This window comes from Thamnophis elegans, chromosome 7 (assembly GCF_009769535.1).
Source record: "Thamnophis elegans isolate rThaEle1 chromosome 7, rThaEle1.pri, whole genome shotgun sequence".
In the NCBI taxonomy this organism is placed as follows: domain Eukaryota; kingdom Metazoa; phylum Chordata; class Lepidosauria; order Squamata; family Colubridae; genus Thamnophis; species Thamnophis elegans.
Window position 1 is genome coordinate 46,491,310 of NC_045547.1, and position 17,222 is coordinate 46,508,531.

The 17,222-nt window shown below is 38.8% G+C and overlaps 1 protein-coding gene across 1 annotated transcript in view; it reads right to left on the minus strand.

The window, feature by feature from the left end:
• The window catches only part of TRHDE (thyrotropin releasing hormone degrading enzyme), a 272,257-nt gene that overhangs the window by 62,284 nt on the left and 192,751 nt on the right, over positions 1-17,222 (minus strand). The window lies entirely within an intron of this gene.

Consider the following 17,222-nt stretch of genomic DNA (forward strand, 5'->3'; position numbering starts at 1 on the left):
GGAGAGTTATTCCACAGTGATTCTTTTCCTTCCTAGAATTAGTGGTTTTAATTAATATTATTAGAAGACATAACAATTTTCTCAATTATTTTAATAATGCTATGAAAATATCATCTATTACCTGGGATATGGCATCCATATACTGATCATACCCAGGTATCATCCTGGCCAAAGGAGATATAATGGAAGCCCTGATGATTCCTAGAAACTATGAAGAAGTAGATTGGGGAGGGGGGGGATAGAATGAAACTGAATCCCACTAAGACAGAGGTTCTGTTGCTATAAAAACCATAGGTTTCTATGGGTGTCTCAACTGTTCATAAAAAATCATGGCCCTGAATATAAATGTAATAGTATTAAATGGATACAAATCCCTACATTTCTCCCTGAAATTTCTAAACATGGCTAATATGGGAATAACCTTGAGAGGTGGGGGGATGATCCACAACTTGGGCAATGGTCAGATAAGTGTCAGTTCAGTCTACAACATGAAAGTAGGTATGGCAAACATCTCACAAGGGATCCTTCCTGGGGATTGGAGGAGAGGGTGGAGGAACATTGGAGAAGACAGAAAGAGAAGGCTGTAGAAAAATTATCTGCAAGAATTACCCTGATCTGGCTTGTATAAACAGACTCCCTCCCCATCCCTCTGTGCTACCTGGCTCAGACTCAGCTCATAAAACAAGCAAGAAATAAATGAGTTCCTCATATTGGAAATCCTTACTCAGAAGGAAGGAAAGGGCAGGGACTACACAAGTAAAGAGTTGCCTAGATACTCACAGTGCAAGAGCAGAACAATCCTCAAACGGCTGCTACCAGACTCATTTACTTCCTTGGTTTGATATTTTACTTTGAGAGTTTCATTGAGTTTTGGGTTGGGACTGCTAAAACTCCATAAAGTCTATCTTTGAATGAAAATCCCTGTCCCTGATACTCAAGAGCGTGGGAAGAAAAAACCCAAAATTTATTAATAACTAAAATTTAATATATTAGTTATGAAAATAATTTTCAAAATCCCTACTCTATATTCTTATATTCACTTAACTACCAGTAAGTAGTTTGCCATACATTTATAAATAAAGATGTATCAAATTACTTTACAACTGTTTGCTTCACATTACTCACTAGCCGGTTCCCCCCCTCTCACAACTATCTCTGTTACAACACTACATACACAGACACACACACACATGTAAATACAATATGTATATTATATATAGCAACGGGAAATATTTTAAAAGTACAGGGGAAGTATTTTATGAATGAAAATTAACATAAAATGGGATAATATGTGCTAAATACCATACTAAATGTTCTTTCACAGTACACCTCTGTTTAAAAGAATTCATGATGTAATTAATTTTTTTCTGAGTCTTGATTTGAAGAACATCAAAAAGTTTCTGAATAACATTGGAGATTTAGTTGTCTAATCTAGCTATATTACTTCAAAGTGTTATTTTAGGTTAGGGGGATCACAGCCAATGTTTATTAGTTAAGAATTCATAGGATCAAACTCTTATTTAATAAAAAAATAATAGTTCCTAGCACATATAAGTGCACTGAATGATTAACAAAACCAAACTAAATAATGTAAAATATGAGAAATAATTCAGTGACTTTTGGTTTGAAAAAATAATCTATTATAGGTTCAAAACTGTATCCGTTGATTCACATATCTTAAAATTTATTAGCCTGGAACTAATTCCCTAACTATGAAGTATATAATACAAATTGGGAATATATTTCTCAGAATGTGCTTCAGAATAATTTCAACATATAGAAGTTCCTCAAGAGAGAAATGTTTGGGGAAACAATTGCCTTGTAATGTAATTTGGTACATCTTTACTCATAAAATCTATGGCAAACTACTTAGATAAGTGAATATGAGAATATAGTTTCAAAATTGAATTTTGAAAATTATTTTTGTAATTAATAGATAAAATTTTAGTTAATAATAAAAAGCAAATACTCCAAACACTTTAAAATTTGATAGTTATGTTGGAAGAAAAGGTCCCTGGTTCGCTCCTTCCAGACGGGATGATGAGATCAGCGCTGATGGACGAAATGAGAAGCGGGGAAGCCAGCCAATGGGAAAGGAGGTTTTATTTCAGAAGTCAGAGACTGCAGTGACAATAGCGCTGGGTTCTGGATCAGCTGACAACTTTGAAGGGTGAGTATGATGCTTTTTATACCCTTCTGGAATTTTGTGATTGAGATGCCTGATGGGATATTTGATTAGTTAAACAATATGTCTTTTGGTATTTTGAGTGTCCCTATCTGGTTTTCTGGGTGGTAGACAGGGTCAAATCAAGCCTTGGGAAAAAGAGGAGAATGTAAATCTAGTGAGTTTTTGTATTTACCTAGCTTAATCCTATCAATTCAGCTTGCCTAAGTCTGAAGTACAGAAGCCGCTTTTTGTTGCATTCTTCCGGTTTCTTGTTTTCGGTCAATGGATACCAATGGATATCTATCCATTTCTGGAAAGCTCTTATCAGGTTGCCTGGGGCTATTTCACTTCGCTGGGAGGCAGACGGTTCTTTTTTCTCCTAACCTTCACAAATGGTTCTTTTCTTTTCCTTTTCCTAGGGCCATGGAAGTGGGGGTTGTCTTCAATGTTCCCTCTAATTTTTTTTCAGTGTGTGCGGAAAAGTATAGTCTTTGAGCGACACATTTTCATGCCTGAGCACCTGAATTTTTTTCACAGATGTCATCCAAGACAACAACAAAATAAGTGTTATTTGAAACTCAAAGTTATGTTTATTCAATGTACCCACTTAATTAAAAGTGTTATATAATATATAACTATATAATATATATAGTAAATTGAGGACTACTAGTATTCAAGTTCAATGGATGACTCTCTATGGGGAAAGGATCAAAACTTCCCTCTATCCACATTTTCCATACTATGAATTACTTTATATGCTTTATACTTCCCCCCCCTTACTATCCAATAGTCTGCAGTGATATTAGCAAGTTATGAATAAATTACCCATTGATGTAGATTAGTAATTGGGGTATATAAACCTATTATTTATTGAGTTGCATGTATACAACATTTATATATTGGCTGGTTGTAAATTATATTTAATCATTTGTTTTTATATGACGATCCAAGAACTGGAACCATTTGCTGTATCAATGCTATGGATGGTAACACCTAGCTGACCATGGCTGATCCCCCCCAAAACTAGTAGACTCTTTACTGCTGCCAAAACAATCTACATGGAGGTTAGGCCAATTTGAACTTGCTAAAGAAATCTGATCAGTCACCTTTGAGAGGATGAACCAACAGAAAATAAAGTTGGTTTTCAATATATTAAATGGCTCATTTAATATACAGCCCTTTCATATGCAAATAGTATAATAATACATGGAATTTGTGATGATTTGTAAGTACTAATTTTCAGATGTAAAAATACAAAGATGCATAAAAGATGTGAACCAATACCGTAGGTTAGTTTTCTGTTTCCTGAAAATTATCCCTTTCTTCTCTTGTGCCATTGGTAAAAAAACAGAAGACTAATGCATGCAAGTGTCAGCAAAAGCCTCCCCTGGCAGATAAGGGAAAGAGGTATATGACCCTACACTTTCAGAATCAACCAGAAAGCAATCCCCTCCCAGACTAAACGTGTGTGTGTGTGTGTGTGTGTGTGTGTTTTGCACCTATACTTTGCAATAGATAAGTGCAACAGACCGATTGGGTTCCTGAAATCCAACCACTTCCCCTAAGGCAGAATACTCTAAGCCCTTTGGGGCCGGTGGTCCTGTTCATGATTATCACAAGGAAGCTCCGCTCCGTTAAGTGGAGATTACTTTCAGGAAAACAATTTGCGGACTCGCCGCCTGCCTTATGCACTCAGAGCTTCAAAAAACAGTCCCGGATAGATGCCAATAAGCGACGGGGGCTGCAGGTTCCGGGAGATTGAAGCGCTCCACTCTCCCCTCAGGGAAAGAGGAGCAGCCCCAGTGCCCACCAAACCACACAGCAAAAAGGATGCAACACGCCCATCCAAACTGAGGCACGAGCTGCCACCGCCGCAATTCCCTCTCCACTGCCGCCTCCCTCCCATCCATCACACATTTCCTTCTGCGGAGGCCGAATCTACCCCCGAGACGCTCCTGCCTTTTATTCATGACGACCTTTAAGTTGCTCGTGGTGATTGGCTGGGCCTGCCAAAAGACGGAACTGGCTTGGCAGGGCAGCCACTCCTTGACAAGCTTGAACAGAGTCCTGGGCCAGGGGTTGCTAGTGGTGGCGGCTGGGGAGGATTTTTACCTGCCGAGCTTGTCAATTCTTCTCGGTCCTGAATTGCATGGCATCATTTCGGCTTCATTGCTCGCCCCGGCTGGGCAGTTTTGTTTTGGGGGAGGAAGGTGGCTGGTAGAGCCGAGGATTTATCATGCTAAAAAACACTGAGCGGCAGTTGGAAACTGCTGCGTGACATTTTCTTGACACAGGCACAGCCGCGCAACCGTGCGGGAACAGTGGTTGTCTTATGCTACTTTCCATAGTTACCTTCATATGCTTCAAATTTGGAAATAAATTATAAACACTAGAAAAATACAAGTAGAATTACATAAGTCTTTGACAAGAATTTCACCATTATTAATTGTAAAACAGAATAAATGCAATAATATGCTCATGTGTTCTATTGCTATAATAAAATAAATACTGATTCTTTAGTCACAATAGTTTAGTACTTTAAATCTCACTTTTTAATATATAAATTAAAGACCTTTTAGTTCAATACTTGGCACTTTCATTAGATGCCTTTTTAAATTGGCAATAACAGGTTAAGTTTAATATTTTAAATGTGAAAATCATGTAAACATTATTACTTCTCTTTATTGTATCTACTATCCATGCCAATTTCTAGCTGTTTTAAACAGATTGCATGAGATAGATCTACCCACTTTTATACCATGTTTGTGTAATATTTACTAAAACCTGATCCAATAGAGGACAAGAAGCATTTTATGTTTATTTGATGCACTGTGAAATTATTTGAGGATATGAAATACAAATTTATCTTGATGACTATCACATTCTGATCCATTCTAAAATTATATGATCCCATTGAATAAGTTTTTAGAAACAAGGAACTAAGATTTTACCATTATTTTTAGGTAAGAGTTGTTTTTATAATAGACTAGCTGATAACCCAGCATTGCCCGGGTATTTATAGGAGTAAAATGTCTGAACCAAATGTAATTTCTAATTTGGATTTTCCCCCTTACAAGAGGGAGCCCCCTTGTGGAGTTCTGTGAAGCCGTTATTATTATTATTATTATTATTGTACAATTGTATCACAGCGGCCAGTTGTTTCGCCGGATTTGGCATTGGTTACTAGTCGGGCCCCACCCAAGGGCCTAGGACGTCGTAACGTATTTTCGTAATATGCGTGCAGATCCAAGCAGTGCGGCTTTTTGCATTTGACTGATGGTGATTTTGTCAATTTTTAACTGTTTTAAATGTAATTCCAGTGCTTTTGGAATAGCACCCAGTGTGCCAATTACCACTGGAATTACCACTGCTGGTTTGTGCCATAGTCATTGAATTTCAATTTTTAAGTCCTAGTATCTTGCGATTTTTTCATGTTCCTTCTCGGCGACCCTGCTATCACCTGGTATTGCGATGTCTATGACTGTGACCTTATTTTTCTCAACCAGTGTGATGTCTGGTGTATTATGCGCCAGTATTTTGTCGGTTTGTATACGGAAATCCCACAAAATCTTGACCATCTGATTTTCGGTGACTTTTTCAGGCTGATGTTCCCACCAGTTTGTTGCTGTTTTAATATTATAATTTTTGCACAAATTCCAATGGATCATTTGTGCTACTGAATTGTGCCGCAATTTATAATCAGTCTGCGCGATTTTTTTACAGCAGCTGAGTATGTGATCAACAGTTTCATCAGCTTCTTTGCAAAGTCTGCATTTGGCATCATCAGAGGATTTTTCGATTTTGGCCTTAATGGCATTTGTGCGGATAGCTTGTTCTTGCGCAGCCAGGATTAGTGACTCTGTTTCTTTCTTTAATGTACCTGTTTTTAACCATAACCAAGTTTGTTCACTGTCCACTTTATCTTTTATTTTTTCCAGAAATTGACCATGCAGTGCTTTGTTCTGCCAACTCTCAGATTACCATATTTTTTATTTCATTTTCATTTTCATTTTATACAATCACTTATATACTGTGCGTAACAAAAAAACAAAAAAAAGGGGAAAAAAATCCACCATAAAAAAACCAACATAACACTTCAATCCCCCATACACCCTTTCTTCTCCCCCTCCAACTTTCATTTCTCCCCTCCAACATTCCCCTCTTCTACTTCCCTTCCCCCTCAGACATCTCCCCCTCCCTCCATCTCACCCTCCTTACATTCCCCTCTCACTCCCTCTTTACTTCTCCCTCTTCTTTCCCTCTACTCCTCACTTTGGTGTATCCCTACAATTAATCTATTCAGTTTATTTTTTAGAAAATGAAAGGGAAAAAAAAGAAAAGCGAGCAACAGTATACAAGTGCATTCTTATTGTTCTAAGAATTGAAACTGTATTTCCCCCCTCCCCCCTCCCCCCTATAATCCCCCCTCCCTAACCCCCTTACGGCTTCCCAGGTCCCATACCCGGCATAGTTCTTTAACAAGCACTGGAGTGTAATAAGACCAACTAACTTTAAAATTAAAAGAAAAAAATAGAAAGAAAAAGACACACAAAAAAAAGAAAAACAAGAAAGATCAATAAACCCGCTACATTAACACAGCTTCCCATCCTCTGTAAATCTTAAACAATGTGCCTCATTCCAAATTTCGGTTATTTTATTACTTGCAGGGTTTCAAACTCTATTAGAGCCAGGAAAGTTAATCAATTGGGGTTCTCCAACTAAAGGTCTCATTGCTTTATCTATCTATTCGGACCTTTAATTTATCTCTTTTTTATCCGAATATCCAAACCTTTCTATAAAACCATTAAACTCAAGTACTTCTTTCATTTTTCATTTCCAACACCTCCCTTTCTATCCTTACCCACCTCCACATGTAAATTTTTTACCTTCCACCCTGCCTTTATCCATGTCCATATATATATTTTATCCGCGTCCATTGCTCCTCCCATATTTACTCCACTTTCCTGAAGACTCTCCGACCAATCTTTCTTAACCTTATATTGAAATAGCAACTCAAACAAATATCAGCTTGCATTCTAGCCCCAAGTAGTCTAGTTAAGCTTTCGCTACCCTTCCATCTCCCACGCAGCTCCCAACTCCGTTCGTCCCAAACCACAACTCAAGAAGATCGCGATCTCCGCTCTCCTCGCCTAGGAAAATAATTCATGCGCAATTTGAGTTAGAGTTCAAACAAATCTTATATACAATATATGTCCACAATCAGCCGCGCTTCTTTCAGCCTCCATATCTCATCATCGATGTACAACTTTTCCATTTTATACCAGGCAGAAATCATGAAGTTTTAAAAGCATCGCTAAGTCTTTATTCTTTACTCTTCTGCCCTTCTGGAAGAGGAAAGCAACACCCTCCGCCTTGTGGCCACGTGTCCCGCTGCTTGTCTTCTCCTTCTCCTTGTCTCTCTCCAGGTCCGGATGAATCAGGAAGTCCCGCCTTCAAAGTCTTGTAATAAAATTCTCGGGCTTCACAGACAGAGTTAAAGCGATGTTTTTGATTCTCAAATGTAACTGTAATGCCAGCCGGGACTTCCCATTTGTATGGAATCTGAGAATTTCTGAGTTCTTCAGTTAAGAAAATGTAGTCTCTCCTTGCTCTTAATATTTGAGATGGTATTTCTTTAAAAACAATCAAGTCCTGTCCATCAATTCTCAGCCTCTTGTTGTAAAGCCTCTGTATTATCACATTTCTGGATTCCCTTGTGGTGAAATATATAATTATGTCCCTCGGAAGCTGTCGCTGTTTTGCTACCCACGAATTCTGGCGGTAAATTTTTTGGATCTGCCAATCAAAGTTAAGTCCCGGACTTCCCACCGAACGGCTAAGAGCCTCAAAGAAGATCTGTTTAAAATTCTCCTGTTCCTTTTCACGCAGTCCTCTAACTCTTATTGCAAACGCAGTCTTATTATAATTTATCATGACAAGTTGTTTTTGAGCATTTTCAATTTCTTGTTGTAACGTTTGGATTTTGGATGTCAAATTAGAGTTGGTTTCTTCCAAAAATTCCAATTTATCCTCTGTTTCAGCAATATAATCTGTCATAACTGTCATTACTCCGATCATATCCTCCTTTGCTTGAGCAATTTTAGCATCAAATTGATCATATAAATCCGATATCAGTTGATTAATTTCCTGTCTGAAATTATTAAGCGTTTTGAGAAGAAATTCTTGTGTTAACAAATCTCCAGTGGAGGGCGTAGGAGGCAAGGGCAGCGACTTCATAGCAATTTTTTGAGATGTGTTATTAAGGAAGCGCTTCTGCTTAGATTTGGGAGCCATTCCAAAAAAATAAAAAATAAAAACAAGCAATCAAGCAAGCCAACAATCAAAGTCTCTGCTCCCCTCAGTTAATCTTTTAACAGTTAATACGGAGAAGCCTTCAGGAGAGTAAGGCTGACTAAGTACGTCACATCAAACACAAAAGCTATAAGATCGCCATCTTGTGACGCAGCTAGAAAAGGGAGCCTTTTACAAAATTGAAGCTGGTATTTTGGATAATAATAGAAGAAATTCCTCAGGAATGGTCCCCGCCCGGATTAATTTTTAAATAGCTTAGCTTTGTCCTGGGGGGGGGGGCAACCTGCCTAGGGCTGCAAAAAAGCAGCTGCGAAGAACTGGCTGGAGTAAAAGCTCAGCTAATGTTGAACCTCTTCTCCATTCACAGCAGAAAAAAAAAAGGCTGTGAATTACAAAGAGATCCTAACAACTGACCTTCTCCCTGCCCCTTTCTGCCAGAAAGGGGAGATATCTATAGATCTTATAAGATATACAGACCAGAACTCTGAGAGGAGCTCCGTTGAGCTCCCGTCGGCGACAGACTCCTCCCCCAGAAAACCCCCAACTCTCCATTCTTGATTTTATCACATCTTTTCTGTATTCTTGTTTTGTCTGTTGGGCCTTCAGTAGATTTTTGTTCTTTACTTCGATTAATAGATGTTCTTGACTTTCTTTTAAATAATCAGCCAGTGCATGTTTTTCTTCTTCAACTGTTTGCTTCACTTGTAATAATCCTCTGCCACCTGATTTTCGGGGCAGATATAGTCTATCAGTATCACCACGTGGATGTAAACTGTAGTGCATTGTCATTAGTTTCCTGGTTTTTCGGTCCAAAAGGTCCAAATCAGCTTGTGTCCAGTTAACTATGCCAGCTGTGTATCTTATAACTGGTATTGCCCAGGTATTTATGGCCTTGATTGTATTTCCACCATTCAATTTAGATTTCAAAATTTTCCTAAATCTGTTGGTGTACTCTCGCCTGACAATAGTTTTTACTTCTCCATGCTTGATGTTATCCAACTGCAGAATGCCTAAGTATTTGTAGGTTTCATTTTCTTTGCATTTAATTAGTTGGCCATTGGGCATTTCAATTCCCTCACATGCAGTGATTTTGCCCCTTTTTATGGATACAGTGGCGCATTTTTCCATGCCAAACTGCATTGAAATATCGGTGCTGAATACTCGGACTGTATTTGTCAATGATTGGATTTCTATTTCTGACTTTCCATAGAGTTTCAAATCATCCATATATAGTAAATGCGAAATTTTTTCAGCTTTTTTGGCTGTTTGGTAGCCTAATTTCATTTTTTTTAAGATTACTGATAGTGGGATCATTGCGATGAAGAGAAGAGGTGAAAGTGAATCACCCTGGAAAATTCCTCGCTTGATATTAACCATTCCGTAGCTCTCATTCCCTATTGCCAACTCAGTTCTCCATTGTTTCATTGCCTTTTCAGTAAAGGATGTAATATTTTTGCTAATGCCAGTTGTTTCTAAGCATTTTATGATCCAACTATGTGGCAGTGAGTCAAATGCCTTTTTGTAATCAATCCAGACCATATTCAAGTTCGTTTTTCTGTTCTTACAATTTTCTAATATCATTTTATCAATTAGAAGCTGATCTTTTGTGCCCCTGCTCCTTCTTTTGTTGCCTTTTTGCTCTACTGGCAAGATGTTGTTTGTTTCCAAATAATCCATCATGTTATCTGCAATAATGCCTGTGAGTAATTTGAAGGTTGTTGGTAAGCATGTTATTGGTCTATAGTTTTCAGGTGTTGTTCCTTTAGTTGGATCTTTCTGAATCAAGTATGTTTTTCCAGTTGTCAACCATTCATCAATTTGGCCCTTTTGTAAAATTTCATTCAGTTGCCTGGCCAATATTGCATGTAAACTGGTCAGATATTTGAGCCAGAAACCATGTAATTGGTCCTTTCCAGGTGATGTCCAATTCTTTACCTTTTTAACTCGATTTTTGATCATCTCAGTTGTTATTTCTAATACTTGCATTTGTTTGTTGCCAATGCTTTTCTCAAAGTCATGTATCCACTTTGCTTCCTTGTTGTAGTCCTTTGCATTTTCCCACAATTCTTTCCAGAATTCAACTGTGGCCTGCTTTTCTGGTTTTTCACTTTTGGTGTCACCATTCACATTAAGACTTTGATAAAAACGCCGTTGGTCTGATCGAAATTGCTGATTTTGTTTATATTGGATGATTCGTGCCTCATATCTTTCAATTTTTCTAGCTGTTGCTGTTATCTGCTGTTTTACAATCTCTACAGCTTCATTGATGTTTCTTGTATCCAATCTATATCTTCTGATTAGCCGATCTATGATTTTGTTGTTTTTAAGCCGTTGCTCATGCATGTTCTTTAAGTTACTAGCATCTGCCCTTAATTTTTGGATTTTTTGTTCTAGACGGATTTTCCACTTTGGCTTTGATGCTTTTTCTGTTGTGTGACTAGGTACTTTAATTTTAATGCCTAGTTCGTTAGTGACTATTACAGCTGCGCTGTACATTAACTGGTTTGTTTCCAAGATGGATCCCGGTTCAATTGTTGAAAACACTGCATTAACCATTTTCATGATAGGGGCCAAAATTTTCTTAGGCACAGTTTTTAGTGATGGTAAACGTTGCCTTTCCTCATTAAGCAGAAAATGCTCCATGATCTTATCCTTCAATTCTTTTTGTTTTTGAGTTAGTTCATCAGTTGGTTCAGTGATAACTGGTTCTAGTGGTGGTGATGTTATTTCCTCCCTGAGAGCTTCTTCTGGGAGTTCTACTATAGTGTCTTTAGTTGTGTCTTGAATATCAGTTATTTCCGCTTGTGATATTGTTTTTTGGGTTTTGCAATTTGCCTGAATTTCCTCATGTTCAACTTTACTAAACACTTTATTCCGTACAATAAATCGCCTTTGATCTGCTAGTCGTTGTTCACTAACATTTGAATCTGGATATTGTTGTTTCCATAATTCATACATTCGCTTTAAATATCCTCTTTTTTCTGGCTCTGAGTTGTAGTAACAGGCCATTATGGCACGGTTTTCATCTGCACTATATTTTTTATTATTATTATTATTATTATTATTATTATTATTATTATTATTATTAATTAGTTTTGTATGCCGCCCACTTTCGGAAGACTCAGGGCGGCTTACAATAAAAAAAGAGGGGGAATATAAAAAAATAAAACAACAGTTTAAAATTACAGCAACATTCATAACTTAAAGTGGGGCTGGACAATTCAACAGCCCCAGGCCTGCCGGAACAGCAAGGTCTTGGTTGCTTTACGGAAGGCCGGAAGGGTAGTAAGGGTCCGGATCTCAACGGGGAGATCGTTCCAGAGGGCCGGAGCTGCAACAGAGAAGGCCCTCCCCCGGGAGTCGCCAGCCGACATTGGCTGGCAGATGGAATCCGGAGGAGGCCTAGTCTGTGCGATCTAATACGTCTTTGGGAGGTAATTGGCAGGAGGCGGTCTCTCAGGTAGCCAGGTCCGATGTCATGTAGGGCTTTAAAAGTAACAACTAGCACCCTGAAGCGTGTCCGGAGACCAATGGGAAGCCAGCTCGCGGAGGATAGTTGTAACGTGGGTGTACCTAGGTGCACCCACAATCGCTCGCGCGGCTGCATTCTAGACTAACTGGAGTCTTCGAACACTCTTCAAGGGCAGCCCCATGTAGAGCGCGTTGCAGTAATCCAGTCTTGAGGTGATGAGGGCATGAGTGACTATCCGAAGGGCCTCCCGGTCCAGGTAGGGTCGCAATTGGTGTACCAGGCGAAGCTGGGCAAAGGCCCCCCTGGTCACAGCCAACAAGTGGTGTTCTAATGTCAGCTGCGGATCCAGGAGGACTCCCAAATTGTGAGCCCTCTCTGAGGGGCGTATAATTTCACCCCCCAGGCTAAGAGATGGAATAGCTGGACCATCCTTGGGAGGGAGCATCAATAGCCACTCAGTCTTGTCGGGATTGAGTGCAAGCTTGTTCGTTCCCATCCAGAGTTACCATGGCAACTCCACTGCGCTGCACAGTAGAAGCCATTTTAAGGCACAACAGGGTGTATCTTAACAGAACACATACTCCAAGGGGTGTTAGGAGTGTCTTTCCCCTACAATATTTTTCTTCCAGAGAGTAAGTCATCTGTGTATCAAGTTTGGTTGAAATTGCTCGAGGCGTTCCAGAATTATGCTGGAACAGACACATACAGAGCCATTTTTATATATATAGAAGATTAGAACCTTCTGTTGTGTGAAGAAATATTGCCACAAGCTAAAATAAAGGAAGTATTTATGGAAATCTGTGATGTGGAATTTCAAAGGCATGTAGTAAAAACTAGAAATGTGCAAAATAGTTTAAGAATACAACACTCTAATCAATCTTCTCATGTCTTTCAAGATCAGAATACTTCAGGTAACGTCTGAGCAAAATTAGAATTTCATCTGCTTTTTATTGTAGGTATTTTAAAAACTGAAGTAAAGTACTCAGGGTCATTTGAATTAAGAATTATTTAACTCTATGTAAATAAATAAATAAATAAATAAGTAAATAAATATTAGAATGACTATTCTAGAATCACAATAGGATATTTTTGGACTAGAATATGTTAGATCTGAACATATTTGATACATACTTAAAATTTCTAGTTTCACTAATGAGGTATGAGAAATAATGAAGTGAGTTGCAATTGAAATCACTAGCACCTTTCCTGTATCTATCAATTATTTATGTAAATAAATAATAAATAAAGTCCACTTCATTATAAAAGAAGGAAAAATGCCTAAAGGGTAATATAAAAGCTGGAGCAATTAATTTTCCAGCTACGAGTTTTGGGAGAGATTTTTATATATTTTATATATTTATATATTTATATATAGAGAGAGCCAAGGTGGCGCAGTGGTTAAATGCAGCACTGCAGGCTACTGCTAGATCAGCAGGTCAGCGGTTCAAATCTCACCGGCTCAGGGTTGACTCAGCCTTCCATCCTTCCGAGGTGGGTAAAATGAGGACCCAGATTGTTGGGGGCAATATGCTGACTCTCTGTAAACCGCTTAGAGAGGCCTGAAAGGCCTATGAAGCGGTATATAAGTCTACTGCTATTGCTATTGCTATATGTGCACGCATTCCACATGACTTGAAGCTCTAATATAAGGGTTTCTGTCTGCATGTGAAAAGATTTCAGTTCAGTCCAAATAGTCTAGAACCGTGATGGCGAACCTATGGCACATGTGCCACAGGTAGCACCCAGAGCTCTCGCTGCTGCACGCAAGCCATCATACTAGCTGAGCTCCACTGCGCATCACAGGCACCTCCTGCCGTCCATCTAAATTTTGGGTTTCTGCAGCTCATGTTGTTTGATCAAAATGCAGTTAACATACTATACAAGCCATCGAGAATATAATTATATACATCCAACAGAAACAGGAGCAGATAGAGGTAAATCCTAGAGAGGCCGGAAATGCATCACTGTAACAGCTTATGCATGCATTGGGGGGAGCATGGGGGTTGTGGTCCCAAGAGACTTCAGGGAGGCCTGCTAGGTCCGAAATGCGGCACAGACCATTGCATGTGCATGCACAGGGGTGAGGGAGTGTGCAGGGGATCACACATGCATGTGCAGGGGGCAAGGGACACAGGGGGTCACATGCACATTGTATTATGGGTCTGGGCACATGCGCACATGCGGTGTTGTGCATATGTGCTTTCGGTACATAAGGAGATAAATGTTAGCCATCACTGGTCTAGAATATGAAGGAGTTAGCAGTTCCATTTTCTAGGAAGCAGCGCTATTTCACAAAGCTTTGTTTCCTACTGTTACAATTGTTTGAAGTATAAGAGAAAACTACAAAGTAGTTGAAATATCACAATTATTATAAAAAAGTTGATCACCTAAAAACAAATAAACAAACAAATGAATTCTCAAAACGAGTTCTAACAATATGTGACTGACTCATCAAATAAGCTATTATCCCTGGAGTTAAAAATATCTGTTATGAGTCATAGCATAATGGTAACTATAACAGACTAGGCTAAAACATAATAATTATAGTTTTCTAAATCCATCATGACAGTGACCACCTCCCTTTACTATATTTTTCTGAACTAACCCATGATCAAATTGTCTAGTTAGTGCCAAAAATAATAAGAGCACTGTTGGAACTAGAATTAGCTAGAATTAACCCTTTAATGGGTTAAATGGATCGTAAACCAGACAGAAAGAATACTCACTAACCTTAGATAAGACCTCCAAGTTTTGGGAATGCCTACCATCAACTGAATCCAGCAGAGACAATAGTCATGGCCACAGCATCATTTGGACATTAATACTTTCCTAACATACTAAAGAGAGACAATTTGGTGTATCGACTATAAAGGTACTAGCCTAGAAATTGGGAGATTTGAGTCTTTCTCCTGGCTCAAGATCTGTCTCTTCCACTTGAAACTCTGGTAGGGTAGGTGTTCTGACCCCCCCCACCTTGTCCATTCAGAAACGAAAGCCAAACAAAACGTTCAAAGGAATGTTTTAAATCAGCTGGCTGCGAGCCCAAAATTATCACAGATAAATGCTCTGGCAAAAGTCCTATAACTCATAAACTACTGCAAAACAGGATTATATAAATCAAGTCACTTATCCAAGTTGGGTTTACTCGATGTTTGCACGCGAACGGGGAACATTGACTTCTGCAACCAGGGCGTGGCACCATCAGTCCTTTTTATCAGCAGGAGGAGATCCTAACGAGCAACAGCTGCTTGCAATCATCTCCTGTAGTTCCTCCTTTGTCCTTTACGCTGAGTAGACCTCAGCCTGCATGCCTCCTGATACAACTCCCAAATACTTTCAGGAACATCCCCTTTGATCCAATGCTCTGCCACCACCTGGTGGCCAACCAGTCTCTCCTTGCCCTACTTGGAGTCGACACCCTGTCCAGGGTCCTCCACCTCCTCCAAGGCCAACTCATAAGACCTCTTGCTGTCGGAGTCTGGCGACAGCTCTAACAGCTCCTGCTGGGCCACAACACGTTGGTATTGAAAAGGAGGGGGGGGACTTTTAATCAAGGAAATTGGGAACAAATAAAACAAAGATAAGACAACCTTCTTATTTTGGAAGCTAATTATTGCTCTTTGTGAAGGAAAATAATGCTTGAAGATTAGAATTTCAGCTACCAGACATTTCCATAGCATACTTTTTAACTGTCCCCTTTCTATTTACCACATAAGTATTCTCAGGTCTTCTATTTAGAGATTCTTCAATTAATTAACCAACTGAAAAGATAGAAAGGGCCCAATAGTACTAGAGTTACTGAAGGGAAAGAGCTGATTGATGAGTTCCTATCTTGACCTCTTTCTTTATACATATTCACAATAATTTCAAATTTCAGGTGGCTGGATCCAATCTACAATTGTTCCCATTTCTAAGCATAAGAACAGCACAAACACCTTACCTGATACATTTAGCCTATTAATTATGCCTAGCAAATAATATGCCGACTTTTTGAATTACAACTTTTATTATTTATTTAATTTTTATTATGCCCATCTCACTGATACAGCAACTCAGAGGGGCTTACAATGATAAAAAGTAAAAAAAGTCCCACAAGACAATTAAAATTAGGAGAATTAAATAGAAAAGATAAAAACCAATACAATAGATTGTCTGAGAGTGGGAATCTTCTTATTCAGTCAGCCACCCTTAATACAGCAGCCCCCTGTTTTGATAAACGCATATAGGCAAAACCAAGCCATATATCTTGCCTGTATTGGCTTTAAATCAGCCTCTGATTTTATTACAAGGGACAGATTCTGGTCAAAGGTGTCCTTCAAATATAATAATGGGCTCTTTAGTTACAATGCTGCATTAAGGTACAGTCACTTAGGTTACATACAGCAGAATTATTTACCTTAATGCAGACATTTCAACCGAGTGTATGAAACTGAGTTGTAGCTCCCTTGTCATTTAGTATCTATAAGAATTCAGTGGTTACTGCCTTAACCATAAGAAATTCTATCCTCTTAAACTTTGTGGTGAGCATTTGCCAATACTATTTACGCTGAAGTTGCAGTAATTATTTCATTTACACAACTAAGACTTAAAAGAACTCTGTGGGCCTTAGTGGAATTATGTAACTAGGAACAAGTATACAATCTGCTCTAAGACCAAAATTATGGTTTTCTCAGGAATAACATAACAGAGTTGGAAGGGACCTTGAAAGTCTTTTAGTCCAACTCTGAGTCAAGCAGGATACTCTACCATTTTAGACAAGTGGTTGTCCAATTGTCACTAAATTTCTCTTATTTTTAGGGTGGTCCTCTCCTTATTAGTTTCCATCCATTGCTTCTTGTTCTGCTTCAAGTGCTTTGGAAAATTCCCCCCCTTCTTTGGGGCAGCACCTTAGATATTGCAACATTGTAATGTTGTCACCCCAGTCTTCCTTTTCATTGAACTAGACACACACTATTCTTGCAACCGTTCTTCATAAGTATTAGCCTCCAGTTCTTTTTCTGCTTTTCTCTGCACTCTAGAGAACATCTTTTTTGTACCGTGGGGACCAAAACTGGATGCAGTATTCCAAGTGTGGTCTTACCAAGGCATTATGAATGTGATCTTGATTCTATACCTCTGCTAATGGAGCCTAGGACTCTACTAATGTTAAGGCAATTTTGTGCTTTTTCCAGCCCAAAGGGGGACAGATGGATTTATTGGCAGCTTTTTTCCTTTCCTTTTTTTAAAATTATGTGCATATGTGTATTAGGTGTTTTTCTGATGCTTTTATCA